The sequence below is a fragment of the Bos javanicus genome, chromosome 4 (assembly GCF_032452875.1).
Source record: "Bos javanicus breed banteng chromosome 4, ARS-OSU_banteng_1.0, whole genome shotgun sequence".
In the NCBI taxonomy this organism is placed as follows: Eukaryota; Metazoa; Chordata; class Mammalia; order Artiodactyla; family Bovidae; genus Bos; species Bos javanicus.
This window is the reverse complement of record NC_083871.1, coordinates 88,026,906-88,040,351: the sequence shown is the minus strand read 5'-3', so window position 1 is coordinate 88,040,351 and position 13,446 is coordinate 88,026,906. Positions and strand designations below refer to the sequence as shown.

Below are 13,446 nucleotides of genomic sequence, written 5' to 3'. Positions count from 1 at the left end.
ACACTTCACTTTCTCCCTACAGTGAGATACATCTGATGTTTGTCTTCCCAATTTGTTAAAAGTGGAAAATTTAATTTAGTTCAAACTCAATGTCCACAGGGCTAGTTATAAACAAGTTTTCATCATTTTCCTCTTGCCCTTTTGGTTAAGGTTAAGATCGCCACAGTGTATTAGATTAACATAATTTCAGTTATTATTTGCATAGACCATGAAAAAATTCAAAGTCAATAAAGCATAATTTAATTATTTGGCCTTTAATATACTTAAAGTCTTATCCCATTGACTATAGAAGAGTATAAATAGTTCTCATGATATTTTTTATTATTTTCTTCTGTATTTATTTGATGCTGTTTACTAATGCTATGTTCACTGCCTTTGTGTGCTTACTTAATGGCTTTTGTTCACGTTCAAATAGATGAGGGCAAATTATGTATATAGTCCTCATACATTCTGTGGAGACAGGATCTAGCTTTATTGTGCTTTCTTGAAAACTGAGATCTCCATCAGGGGACTGTTTCCTAATGTTGGTAACCATGTACTTGCCTTTCCTTGTTAAACTACATGATGTATCTATTGGTTGCAGAACCACCAAGTCCAGGGTTTTAACCTTTCATTTTCTCATGTGGGCCATTTTTTAAGTCTTTATTAAATTTATTACAATATTGCTTTTGTTTTACTGTTTCATGTTTTGCTTTTTTGGCCATGAGGTGTGTGAGATCTTAGCTCCCCAACCAGAGATGGAACCCACAAGCCCTACATGAGAAGGCAAAGCCTTAACCACTGGACCACCAGGGAAGTCCATTAACTCTCTTTTGAGTCAAATTCTCTTCTTTTTTAGTTCTTTTGAACTTTTAATTTTGTATTGGGTTATAGCTTTTCAACAATGTTGTGACAGTTTCATGTGAACAGTGAAGGGTGAGTCAAATTCTTCCAGCTTACTCTTGGTCTTCTCTATCATGGACAAGAACTCCTTTTTTCAAATCACTGTAAAAATAAATGTTTGCTTTCAGCCAGGATCTGTCCCACATCCAGGCTTGTACAGCTAAGTGAAGAGGCAGGGGCCCCTCCACCAACCATTAATGAAGAGAAGATGTAAAAGAAAACATGCAGCCAGTGACGTGCTTTAGAATTTCTTCTTTGAGGAGACCCTGTTCTTTGTTACACATCTGCTCATTTTGAATAATTAGTTTACTAAATCATCTTTGAATGGCCTTCCTCTCCATTCAGTATAAATCAGTTCAGTTGCTCAGTTGTGTCCAACTTTGCGACCCCATGGACTGCAGCATGCCAGACCTCCCTATCCATCACCAACTCCTGGAGTTTACTCAAACTCATGTCCATTGAGTCAGTAATGCCATCCAATCATCTCATCCTCTGTTGTCCCCTTCTCCCACCCTTCAATTGCCATCTTCAGAGTCTTTTCTAATGAGTCAGTTCTTAACATCAGGTGACCAAAGTACTGGAGTTTCAGCTTCAGCATAAGTCCTTCGATGAATATTAAGGACTGATTTCCTTTAGGATGGACTGGTTGGATCTCCTTGCAGTCCAAGGATTCTCAAGAGTCTTCTCCAAGAAACAAATATCTTTTAATTTCATGGTTGCAGGCACCATCTGCAGTGATTTTGGAGCCCTCCAAAATAAAGTCTGTCACTGTTTCCACTGTTTCCCCATCCATTTGCCATAAAGTGATGGGGCCAGATGCCATGATCTTAATTTTCTGCATGTTGAGTTTTAAGTCAACTTTTCCACTCTCCTCTTTCACTTTCATCAAGAGGCTCTTTAGTTCTTCTTTGCTTTCTGCCATAAGGGTGGTGTCATCTGCATATCTCAGCTTATTGATATTTCTCCCGGCAATCTTGATTCTAGCTTGTGATTCATCCAGCCCAGCGTTTCTCATGATGTACTCTGCATATAAGTTAAATAAGCAGGGTGACAATATACAGCCTTGACGTACTCCTTTCCCGATTTGGAACCAGTCTGTTGTTCCGTGTCCTAACTGTTCCGTGTGCTAACTGTCCTAAGAGTTCTAACTGCTGCTTCTTGAACTGCATATAGATTTCTCAAGAGGCAGGTCAGGTGGTCTGGTATTCCCGTCTTTTTAAGAATTTTCCACAGCTTATTGTGATCCACATAGTCAAAGGCTTTGGCATAGTCAATAAAGCAGAAGTAGATGTTTTTCTGGAACTCCCTTGCATTTTCGATGATCCAGTGGATATTGGCAGTTTGATCTCTGGTTCCTCTGCCTTTTCTAAATCCAGCTTGAACATCTGGAAGTTCATGGTTCACGTACTGTTAAAGCCTGGCTTGGAGAATTTTGAGCATTACTTTACTAGCATGTGAGATGAGTGCAATTGTGTGGTAGTTGGAGCATTCTTTGGCATTGCCTTTCTTTGGGATTGAAATGAAAACCGACCTTTTCCAGTCCTGTGGCCACTGCTGAGTTTTCCAAATTTGCTGGCATATTGACTGCAGCACTTTCACAGCATCATCTTTTTGGATTTGAGATACCTCAACTGGAATCACCTCCACTAGCTTTGTTTGTAGTGATGCTTCCTAAGACCCACTTGACTCTGCATTCAAGGATGTCTGGCTCTAGGTGAGTGATCACACCATCATGATTATCTTGATCGTTAAGATCTTTTTTGTATAGTTTGTGTGTTCTTGCCACCTCTTCTTAATATCTTCTGATTTTGCTAAGTGCATACCATTTCTGCCCATCTTTGCATGAAATGTTCCCTTGGTATCATTAATTTTCTTGAAGAGATCTCTAGTCTTTCCCATTCTATTGTTTTCCTCTATTTCTTTGCACTGGTCACTGAGGAAGACTTTCTTATCTCTCCTTGCTCTTCTTTGGAACTCTGCATTCAGATGGGTATATCTTTCCTTTTCTCCTTTGCCTCTTACTTCTCTTCTTTTCACAGATATTTGTAAGGCCTCCTCAGACAACCATTTTGCCTTTTTGCATTTCTTTTTCTTGGGGATGGTGTTGATCCCTGCCTCCTCTACAATGTCATGAACCTCTGTCCATAGTTCTTCAGGCACTCTGTCTATCAGATCTAATCCCTTGAATCTAATTCTTACTTCCACTGTACAATCATAAGGGATTTGATTTAGGTCATACCTGAATGATCTAGTGGTTTTTTCTACTTTCTTCAATTTAAGTCTGAATTTGGCAATCAGGAGTTCATGATCTGAACCACAGTCAGCTCTGGGTCTTGTTTTTGCTGACTGTATAGAGCTTCAAATCAGGGTTCTCAAAAACTATATGGTTGACATTTTAGTTCAGCTAAGTGTTTTGTGCATGTGTGTGAGAAGCTGTCCTGTGTGTTGTGGGTATGTCTGGCACACCCTCTAGATCTACTGTCTAGATCCCAGTAGCTAATGCGCTCCCTTGTGGCAACCAAAAATATCTCTGAACTTTGTGAAATGCCCCTACACAGGCAAAATTACCCAAGGCTAAGAACCACTGACTTATATTTAATTATGTATACATGTAATTGCAATTATAGACAATATTAACCTAATTTTGTTGTTGTTGTTTAGTTGCTAGGTCATGTCCAACTCTTTTGCAACCCCACAGAGTGTAGCATAGAAGATAAATAATTACAGAAATCAGAGTGGCTGTTATAAAAAAATATGGTTTAAATTTTTATATTTAAAAGCAAATAGAATACTTTTAACTGATCATATTGACAAAAAGGTAAAATAATTTATGACCAAGAATGTTGCATTATAGCCACCTGGGTATAACAGCTAGCTGTTAGGCATTTGTATAATAGTAACTGAAATACACTGCTCATTCTTTTTTTTTAATGATTTTATTTATTTACTTACTGGTTGTGCTGGGTCTTCTTTGCTGCAGGGGCTTTGCTCTAGTTGTGGAGAACAAGGGCTGCTCTCTAGTTGCAGTGCATGGGATTCTCATTACAGTGACTTCTCTTTGTTGTAGAGCATGGGCTCTAGGGCCTGTGGGCTCAGTAGTTATGGCTCCCAGCCTCTAGAGCACAGGCTCAATAATTGTGGCATATGGGCTTAGTTGCTCTGCGGCATGTGGAATCTTCCTGGATCAGGAATAGAACCCATGTCTCCTGCACTGGCAAGCGGATTCTTCCAGTGAGCCATCAGGGAAGCCCTACACTGCTCATTCTTTCCTGCAGCAATCGTGGAGTGATTTCCCTGCCCTAGAAACTGTGCAGAGGACAAAGATTCCAGCAATGAAAATGAAGCAAAACAGTCCTTTTTTTCAAGTAAAATGCTGCTTTCAAAGGTAGTTTTTTTAAGATATAATCTTCATCAATTTAAAGAATATAAGCATTGTATTGAATAAATTTTGTCAATTTCTCAGTTTTTGCCAAACTGCTATGTGCCTTGCGGTGTCCATAAACAGTAAAATTTCACTAATTTTACTGAGCAACGGAAAAGCTGTTGTTTAGTTTTCAAAAATTATTTAATAAGTCTTCTTTTTTCATTTCCTAGTGTTATTCAAACTAATAAAAATCTGCCACTTCAAAGTTTTAGAAATCAATTTTAATGCCTAGAAAAACATGATTTGAAATTGGCTCATGATTTGTTCATGAATATATACTTTTCTTAAATTTACATATTTCCTTAATATTACATATATATATTCAAAGCATAACCTGATATTACATGCATTTCGTTCATTTTTATGAATGTAGATTCTTTGTTTGACCATACCATGAAGTATTTGTATTTCTTCCACTGATCAACATCGAGAACATTTGCAATGTTTGTGCACTTGTGTGAGAAATTCTTTTCTGTAGATGTTTAGTGCTATATGACCATCTTCATCTTTACTACATGTTGCCAAGGATCCTTGAAAGTAGTTACATCAATTTCAACTCCAAATTATTACTGATAATTTCCCTCTCATTCTTTGCAGCAGTTAATACTTACAATTTTCCTATAAGCCTATAAGCCAATAAACCAATAAACCAATCTGGTGGATGGATAACTAGTATGGGCTTCCATTTGCAACCTCAGGCCCCACTAATGTTAGGAATGTTCTGTGTCCATGTGTGTTTCTAGGCTTTTTATCCTGTTTCATTGGTCTATTTGTCTGCTCCTGTTCTAATAGCACACTGGCTTAAGCAAAATGACAGCTAATCAAAAGAGCAATTCCTCCACCTATTTTGTTTGAAATTATCTCATTCTTTTCTCTCTCTCTTTTTTTTTTTTTTTTGAGGCAGCTTATAAAGTTAAAAAAAAAGTCTTCTTTAAACTGTCACCTTAAAAATCAACGATTTTATTCTCCTTTAAATGTGAAAGTCTCCTTTTAGTCAGATTTATGAATTGTGTCATATTGAAACTCCCTCACTTTACTTCTGTCTTGACCTCTAAGTCAGTGGTTCTAGATTAGAGGTGATTTTTGCCCTCCAGGGGACATTTGGCAACGTCTGGAGACATTTTTGGTTGTCACAACTAGAGTAAAGAATGCCCCTGGCATCTATTGGATAGAGATCTGGGATGCTGGTAAACTTTCCACAATGCGCAGAGCAACCTCCACAACACTCTATTTGACCTAAAATGTCAATACCGCCAAGGTTGCAAATCTTAATTTCAGATAACATAAGGACATGTAGCACCCATTATGACACACACACATACATATCAGTGTTTGTATATGTTTGTGTGTGTATGTGTGTGAATGTATTTTAATCAGTACTTGGCCAAATACTTTCTTACTCAGTGCCCTTTACCTGAGATTCTGAAAGCAATTTACCAACATTATCTTGTTAATCCTGATCCAGTGCTCTAGAAATAGGTGATAACTTGATTATGCTTCTTTTATCAATTCCTTGAGCTTTACCAGTGTTCATTACAAAAGAAAAAGTACTGAAAAACTGTATCTCATGCAATTTTCTATGTGGTAGTTGATCTTCTCTTCCTTTCTTCTGCTTATAAAAGCTGGATGACTATTTTTCAGGCAAAATTTTTCTTCCTACTTTTCAGCATGCTATTGAATTCTAAGACCCTAATTCTTAGCACAGAAAGGAATCTAGTTTTAACATACATTTAAAATTTTTATTTTGATGGGTAGAATATTTTCATGCTTTAATGAAACTCTAAGGAAAAATTTTTACAAAAAACTGTAATGGTTTAGAAATTAGAATCCTCCAAGAAAGCAGATATTGTAAAGGAATTTACTAATCAAGATAAAACAGTGCCAATAGGTTTTAGATTTCACTAGACTTCATTTCAAAACTTGATGTTTGAAAGCAAAACATTTTGCAGGAATTCTGAAGGGATTATTATGAAAACGTTTGATGATTCTTAAGGAACTATATATCTGAATGTGGCTATAAAAGAATATTTCATGCTGAGGTTATTGGTTGTAAAGGCAAGTCCATCATCCTTGTTCTCATAGCTGGTGGGTGGAGGTATACTCGAGAATGGGTCATAGTTAATTTTATATGTCAGCTTGGCTGGACCACAGAGTCCCAATCTGTGGATAAATATTTTTTCTGGATATGTCTATAAGAGTGTTTTTGGATGAAAGTAACATTTAAATTGGAACTTTGAATAAAGAAGATTGCTTTCCAATGTGTGGGTGGGCCTCATCCAATCAGGTGACGTTCTAAATAGAACAAAAGACTGACCTCTTTTGAGCAGAGAGAATTCTACAGCAGATGACCTGTGCATCTGAACTGCTGTATCAGCTCTTCTCTCGGTCTCTAGCCTGCCAGCCCACCTGCGGATTTTAGATTTGCCACCTCAATAAACACATGAGCCAATTCCTTAAAATAAATTTATTTCTAAGTTATATATACATCTTATTTATTTTATTTCTCTGAAGAATCCTGAATAATACAATATGTAAAGAAGTGATTTATGATGTATAAGCAACATGTAGAAAGATAGATGGATAAACAAATACTTTGATCTAGGCAGAATTAGACACAGTGTTGAACAGCTAGTTGTGGTTTCTTGTATTCAAACTATTATTTTACATATTTTTTCCATCTTCTCTACTTTCAGATCCCATCATACATGCTGTGAGTTTCACAAACATGCTGAGATAAATACTACATACTCAGCTCTCCTTCCTTCCTGGACACGTGGGAAACTAGACTTCCTAGGAGTTCTTGCAGTTAGGGGCATCAGAGTGACTGGTCTTGACCAAAGAAATGTGCATGGAAAGGACTGTGTCATGTCCAGGATGAAGGAGTGAAAACCTCTCTGGGCAATTCTCCAGTCATCCTCTTCCTCTCCTGCAACAACCTCTGAAACCTCATGTTGAAATGTCAATGCCCCTTGTAGGAGAGATTTGTTGTGACTTTGTGGAGCAGAGCCTGCCTCTGTCTAGTTTTGAACATGTGACATGATACAGAAATAAACTTTTATTGTATTAAACCACCGGAATTCATGGCTAATGTTTTATCACGGTATAACCTACCTTATCCTGACTAATATATATGCCAGTGCTTCCTTGCTCACACTGTATAAATACTGCAAGGAAAGTCAATTGCAACTATATCCTAATGAAACATGATGGGATTCTCTACAAGAACAAGTTGAATACATAATTAATATAATAAATAATTAACATAGTAAAGTTTTAATATTAGTATTACCACTGTTATTTGCTGTTTTGACTGAATTCAAATGTATTTAAATTAGTTTCTCTGTACAGACACGTCTCTTCTGTCTCACACTTTTTCTGACATTGTCCAAATAATTTTAATTCCCTGCACCACTATTTTCACAACATAATGGTATACAAATTAGAAAATGAACTAGTTTTTGGATAGTGTAAGCTTTTCAGAAGAAAGCACTTAATAAATGAAAGCATAAGTTTTAGCTGAAGCTGATCTTCCAAGGCACAAAGAAGTGGTGGTTACATCATTTTAGACACATATACGCATCATAAGGTGATACAAGTTGACGTTATATACCTGACTTAGCTCTTTTTTCTACTTCCTCTCCTTCTAGCAATGATAAAACACAGATATTACAATATTTCTCTAGTTCCTGAGCTGGCCTTCCCACCTAGAAGACAGAGATTTATTTTTCAGGGGGGAAAAAACCTCACACTTTATAGCTCAAACGAAAAAAGGTCTTGGTCATTTGCACTGCTGGAATAAAACACCTTTCCAAACCTAAAAAGAATGAGAAGGGTGCTGGATTCATTTTACTCCCTGGGTGCAAGCCCTAGATCTAAAAATTCTTATTTTGTGATGTTGAACTATTCATTTAATCTCCCTTACTTTCAATTTCCTTAATCTAAAAATACATTTATAAGTATGTAGTTATATGGTTTCATCTGGCACTTAATAATTACACAAAATTATATGTTGATGGAATAAATACAAAAACATATGGGTGGGTAGTAGTTATGAAATAAGATTGAAATAATGTTTATGTAAAATATTTTCTAAGTGATTAGGTATTATAGAGATATAAGGTATTATCAATAAATAGTTTTGAAAACAATATTTTTAATGTTTGTTAGATATGATTCTAAACACCAATAGGTTATCAACATAGAAGAACTCTTATGGAGCATGTAAGCATTTAGTGAATTACTCAAAAGTTGTGGCATTCCCTTCTGTAGCAGCCTAAGCAACAGGGGCTCCCATGCCCCACCTCTGCCTAACCCTTGATATGCATGTTAACATCATATTTGAACTTCGAGATGGAGATGAAGTGTCTGCACTAGGAAGATGAAGGTTGGTCTTTTTAAAAGTAATGAATGAATCAGAAGTAGTTTGAGAGAAGCCAGAGGAAAGACGTCTGTAAACCTCAACCTTGTATCATACTCACCTCTCAGAGAGACTTCCCTGATAGCTCAGTTGGTAAAGAACTTTGCAATGCAGGAGACCTGGGTTTGATCCCTGGGTTGGGAAGACCCCCTGGGGAAGGGAAAGGCTACCCACTCCAGTATTCTGGTCTGGAAAATTCCATGGACTGTATAGTCCATGGGGTTGCAAAGAGTTGGACTTGACTAAGTGATTTTCACTTTCACCTCTCAGAGAAGATACATTGTCTTGAAAATTTCCATCCCAAGTTTCCCTTCACTCACACTGTCCCCATCCTCCAGGAAAACACCTGTTAACCACACTATTTCTATGAAGCAGCTTATAGGAACAACAAAGGATTTCATGCCTACACAGACATTCACATTTGGGCGTCAAAGCAAAAATTCTGCCAGTCAACTTGAACACATAAGGAAGATTTTATTTAAAGCTATTAAAACAGTTGCACAAGGCCAGACCTGAGTCTGAATTCATTGCTATTGAAACAAAAAGCAGGAGAGTTTTTAAGCAATGAGGTGAGATTATGGAAGAGTATTGGAGGACATCGCAGGAAAGTTTGGTTAATGCAATGTCTGGAGCCATTGAGTTATTCCTCAGTTTGCAAATAAATGTTTTTCTCTGTGATTATGCCATCTGTGTTTGTTAATAGGCACCCATACTTGGTGGTTCAGACGGTAAAGGATCTGCCTGCAATGTGGGAGCCCTGGATTCGATCCCTGGGTTGGGAAGATCCTGTGGAGAAGGAAATGGCAAGCCACTCCAGTATTCTTGCCTGGAGAATTCCATGGACAGAGGAGTCTGGCAGGTTACAGTCCATGGGGCTTCAAAGAATAAGACATGACTGAGCCACAACACAGCCATAGATGTTAAATGGGACTTCCAAGGTAGCTCTAGTGGTAAAGAACCGCCTGCCAATGCCAGAGATGTAAGAGACCATGGGTTTGATCCCTGGGTTGGGAAGATCCTCTGGAGGAGGGCCTGCAACCCACTCCAATATTCTTGCCTGGCATCCCATGGACAGAGGAGTCTGGCAGGCTTTCATCCATAGGGTCACAAAGAGTCAGATAGGACTGAAGCGACTCAGCGCCTAGGCCATTTTAGGTACTACTGAACTAGAATGTCTCCACCATATAATTTTTGGCAAAACAAAATGTAGTGGATAATGGACTCTTTTTAACTTCACACAAGAAGGTTTGGTCAAAGAATGACCTCACTGGGAGAAGTTGCTCCTCTAAGTTGGATCTCCACCAAGCGCATGTTGAAAACTCCGTGATGCCAGCATAATTTTCCAGTCTTCCCAACTATTGTGATTAAAGCATAATACTCACTTTCATAAAATCGAGTCACATATGTGGTTTAAATGACCTGAAGAAACAGTAATTAGTTTCTGGGTACTTGCTTTATGCTCAGACATGTAAAAGAATCCTTGGACCCTGTGCTTCTTTTTAATAATGTGCAGTGATAAAGTTGCTAGCTTCTCTCCACTTTTGTACATCAGAATAAAGTTTCTTATAAAAAATTAAGGACTTTGATTTTCATTCGCAACTCACACCCTTGACATTTTTTAAGTTGAGGAGTTTTTTAATATCTTGCTCTTTAAACACAATTTGAGTTTCTTTAGGCACCCGGAAGCCAGAAAGCATCATATAATAAAATTAACTGCATTTTGAACCAGGCTCTAGGCTGCTTAATGGAAACTGAAATGAATTCCTTCCAAGTGGAAATCAACTCTCATCACTGTAACTGGGACCATCAGTCCCAACAAACAAAAGAACTATCTTTTGAAGAACAGTTTTCTGTAGATAAATCTCCCTGTGTATTTCTAATCATACTTATTGTCACATAAGCAAGCATGTTAGAAGCTCACTTCCCCATGGTCGGATCTTGATTTCCTAACACTCACCCTCAAGGCCCTTTGGATTGATCACCCATACACACACAAATTGTGCCTCATCAGATTTTTGCTACTATCATCAGTCATTAAAAATGACCCAATCTCAAGATTAGAATATTGCTGTAATTGCTACTTCTCTAGGAATGGTTCAGAGCCAAGCATTCATTGAACTGCTTTCTTCTAAGAAATGTGGTTTCTTAGAATTCCTATGTGTTTTCTTGTTTTCTTTTCTGAGCTTTATTGAGATACATTTGACATGTAACACTGTGTAAATTTAAGGTATCCAAAGTGATGATTTGATATATGTATATATTGTGAAATAATGACCACATAGTACTAGTTAATGTCTCCATCATCTCACATAGTTACCTTTGTGTGTGTGTGTGTGTGTGTGTGTGTGTGTGCATGCGCTGTGTGTGTGGTGAGAACATTTAAAATCTCTTTTGAGTACACAATACAGTTTTGTTCACTCACTGTAGTCATCAAGCTGCACCTTATATCACAAGAACTTATTTATCTTACAACTTAAATTTTTAATTCATTAATAGACTGATGTCACCCCATTTCCCTCACACTCCATGAATTTTGAGGGGAGATTATGCTCCTTTGGCACATGTTTGGCTACTCAATTGAGTTAAGTGAACCAGACTGCAACTTTTAAAAAAAAATTTTAATTGGAGGATAATTGTTTTATGATGCTGTGTTGGTTTCTGCCATACAACAAAGTGAATCAGTCATAAGTATACACACATACATATATTCTCCCCGTTGAGCCTCCATCCCACCCCTCTAAGTCATCAACATTTTGAAAACTCTAACTTCCCACGTTTATTCTTAACTCAAGTCTTAAAATTTCTGGGATAGTTAAGATAATGGCCATCTCTTCTGAAGGAAATGCTTCAACTACTGAGCAGATGTTTGGGGCTGGCTGTTATAGATCATAAAGTCGAACTGTTTTAAGTGTATGCTAAAATAATTTTTAGTTAATTTACAGTACTGTACAACCATAATCACAATCCAGCTTGAGAATATTCCCATCATTTCCAAAAGATAACTTTTGCAGGTTTTCAGTCAATTTTCATCCTAAATGCCACTGCAGGTAGCCATTCATCTGCTTTACACCTCTGGAGATTTGAATTTTCTAGACATTTCATATAAATGGAAGTACCAGAGATAGTATCTTCCCTCTGACATCTTTCACTTCAGACAATGTTTTTGGCTTTCATCCATGTTGTGCTGTGTATCAGTGTTCCATCCCTTTTTGTGGCTGAATAATATTCCACTGTGCAGATGTACAGCAGGCTTTTTCTTCAGTTATTTATCTGTTCCTTAGCCCACACTTTCTGCGTGATGCTACCTACATTCAAACTGCCTCCTTGGTGTAATTAAACTTGGGCCTTTGGTGCTTCTGTTTCCAAATATGAGTGTGTAATACTGGCTAATTAGAGTCCATATAGCGTCTGCTCCTCAGGAAGTGTGGGTGTTTTCTTAAAGTGTCCCCTTTATTTCCTTCCACTGATGTCATTGTTTCTCAGAATAACCAAGTATAGTTAGCATTTATATCCAGTAGAATTCCTCTGATGTTTCTGTCACATGGATGATACTTCTTAGTTTCTAGCCTATATGATTTTAATACTATTTTACATGACCTTGGTCTTTTTTGTTGAAAATTTAGAAGTGTAAGAGAAAGATGCCTTTGCTCATTTTTCCCACCCAGCTTTACATGGATATCTTTTATGTAACACTTTGATTCTAGGGCAGCTCAATTTCTAATCCTATTTAGATAGTTTCCTTATAGATTTCCCCTACCCTGTTCACCTTTTGGAACACTCTTCATAGTTCTGGGTACTACAGCAGCAGATTTGCAGTGCCCTTTATAAATACATGTCTTCCTGGAAATAGACACTATCTGGACCAAAGCGTGCTGCAGAGATAGAAACCGAGTGTCTCTTTAAACAAATATTCTCAACAAAGGCATCTTAGTGAAAGTTTGACCTTGTTATCTTGCCAGGGGCAGCAAGATCTGCAGTGATGGTTTCCCATATATCTCATAGTTTGACAAGCTATGAACACCAGGAAATCTTAGTCATTATGCAAACCATTAGCATGAACCTTTTTAGCCCTCACCACTTCTGATAGATTTTAAGAACCCTCTTTCTTTGAGCCATCTCACCACCTCCTAGCTTCTGCAGCCCCACTGCCCTTTGGGACTAACTTGCTAACCCACAGCTTCATCCGAGAATGGACATATCTGAGTCATATGACTTCATCTGAGTCATATCTGAGGAGGCAAAAGAGGAAGCTTCCAAGCAAAGAACTTACTGCTCTGCAGTTTTTAAAAGTTGGAATCTACAAGATCAAAGACCAAACTTTAGCAGAGCATCTGGGGAGGATAAAATCTAACCCTACAAAGAAAATAACCATACCCAGGACTATTAGTTCCTTCAGGGCAAGAATCACACAGATTGTGTCAACTGTGGTGTCTAATGTACTGTTCAGCACACAGCACATGCTTAAATGAGTAAATCAGTCACTTCACTATTTTCTCTTTAATAGTTCCTCTTTAATTTAACAGTGTAATAATGAATACCTATGAAACCTAACTCAATTAAAAATGTTTTATTGGGCAGTTTTTAAAAGCTAGAGGCAAAATGCTTTCCCCTTAGGTTAATGTCTACCAAATAAAAAGGATGTTCAGTGACTAAAACATAAAGTCTACTCTATTTCAAACTGTACGTTAAGTAGGTCCCACTGTACATAACATTTGAATTAAAA

General features: G+C 37.5%; 1 protein-coding gene across 1 annotated transcript in view; it reads left to right on the top strand.

The window, feature by feature from the left end:
* The window catches only part of SLC13A1 (solute carrier family 13 member 1), a 104,728-nt gene extending 97,287 nt beyond the window's left edge, over positions 1-7,441 (top strand). Inside the window, exon 16 of the mRNA XM_061414562.1 lies at positions 7,000-7,441. The gene's annotated coding sequence lies outside the window, so the exon portion shown is untranslated. The remainder of the gene's footprint in view (positions 1-6,999) is intronic.
* Positions 7,442-13,446: the final 6,005 nt, after the last annotated feature.